This window comes from Halichoeres trimaculatus, unplaced genomic scaffold (genome assembly GCF_033239565.1).
Source record: "Halichoeres trimaculatus isolate MK-OKI-2021-1 unplaced genomic scaffold, fHalTri1.1 fHalTri1_scaffold_51, whole genome shotgun sequence".
Taxonomy (NCBI): domain Eukaryota; kingdom Metazoa; phylum Chordata; class Actinopteri; order Labriformes; family Labridae; genus Halichoeres; species Halichoeres trimaculatus.
The window spans coordinates 203,640-205,482 of record NW_027437230.1 but is presented as its reverse complement, the minus strand read 5'-3'; the positions used below and the strand labels follow the sequence as shown (position 1 = coordinate 205,482).

The 1,843-nt window shown below is 44.6% G+C and overlaps 1 pseudogene; it reads right to left on the bottom strand.

Annotated features, from left to right (window-relative positions):
* Positions 1–256: 256 nt before the first annotated feature.
* On the bottom strand, positions 257–1,427 carry LOC141786589 (general transcription factor II-I repeat domain-containing protein 2B-like; annotated as a pseudogene).
* Positions 1,428–1,843: the final 416 nt, after the last annotated feature.

Genomic DNA, 1,843 nt, shown 5'->3' with positions numbered 1-1,843 from the left:
GTCACATTCACTTTAAAACACATTTAGAGTTCCATATACTGTTGGATAGTTGTGTAAAGGTTCTGAGCATTTTAAAGACATCACAATATTGTCTTTTTGCACCAAACATTAAGCAAGATACAACATATTGACTGTCACTGAACTGTGATTTTGAGAAAAAGTGTCCCAGTTCATTGTTATCTGGTGCCTTACAGTCACATGCCTACATTTGTGGTCTAACTGCCTCATTTGGTGTTTCAATGTTCATTTTTCTTGTTCAGTGAGAGAAATCTAATCTCTGCTGGGCTTTAACAAGTGCATCAAAGTCAGGCTGAATGTCTGAAGTGGAGATGCGAAGCACAGCTGACAGATGATCATCAGTGAGAGAGGATCTGTACCTGGATTTTGTAAACTTCATAATTGAAAATGTTTGTTCACAAATGTAGGTAGAGCCAAAGAGAACAAACATCTTCTGAGCATGTCTCCTAATGTTTGAAAAGTTCTCCTCCTTGAGAGATGAGTAGAAATCCAGCAGAGATCCTGACTTAAAGTGCTCTGCCAGTACTCCATCAGACTGCAGGTCAATGAGTTCCAGCTGAACATCACTGGGTGCATCATCCACACTGAAGGTAAAGGGAGAGGAAATCATGTGCATTTCATCCTCCATTGTTCTTAGATCCTCAAATCGCCTTGCAAACTCACCATGCAATGCTCCTAACATGGATGAGTACCTGCAGAGGTTATCAGCTGATGGTGTGACTTCTTTCAGGGTTTGCATGTGAGTGAGAGTGTTGCTCTCCAGTTGTCTTGAAAGAAACTGTATCTTTCTCATGAAAGCCTTCACCAAGCTGTGCATTTCATGTACAAAAAGGCCCTTGCCTTGCAGCTTGGTGTTCAGTTCATTCATCAGTGCAGTCACATCAACAGCAAATGCGAAATCTGCCATCCAGACCTCATCTGCAAACTCTGGGATGGCCTTGCCTTTTGTCTCACAAAACTCTTGGATTTCTGCTTTCAGATCCCAGACTCTTTTTTAACACTTTGCCCAGGCTGAGCCATCTCACAGAAGTGTGGTAGCCAATGTCACTGTGCTCACTCTCATGCTCCTCCAGAAGTGTGACAAACTGTCTGTGATTCAGTGCCCGCGCCCTGATGAAGTTAACTATTTTAGTAACAACATCGATAACATGGTTAATTTTTAGCACTGATTTGCACAACACATGTTGGTGTAAAATACAATGTAAAAATACTAATTTCTGATCAGGGTCCATTTCAGTCACTTTATCCTGCATGCGTTTTAAAAGTCCGACATTTTTCCCGGTAAGATTTGGACAACCGTCCGTGGTGACACCTGCCAGTCTGTCCCATTTCAGTCCCAACGTGTCCATACAAGCATTTACCTCAGTGAAGAGATCGCTCCCTGTCGTCGTCCCTTTTAACGACCGCATTGCTGCCAGCTCCTCCGTAATCCTGAAGTCCGGCGTTATCCCGCGGACAAATACGAGTAGCTGGGCTGTGTCGCGGACATCACAACTCTCGTCCAGAGCCAAGGAGAAAAAGTCAAAACTTGGCACTTCACGTTGCAGCTGTAGCTCCAGATTCCCCGCAATGTCCTCGACCCTTCTCGTCACGGTTCGCCTGGACAGCGGGACTTGCTCAAATGCAGCTTTTTTTTCAGGGCATATTAGTGCTGCCGAGTCTACCAAGCACTCTTTCACGAACTCCCCCTCTGAGAATGGCTTGCTGTTTTTGGCTATTTTGTGGGATATCACACAGCTGGTCTTGGTTGCTGCATCCCTGGATGCATGAAGCCTGGTTAAAAAGCCTTGCTGCGTTTGCAGCTTAGCTAGCAAAGCTTCCGATG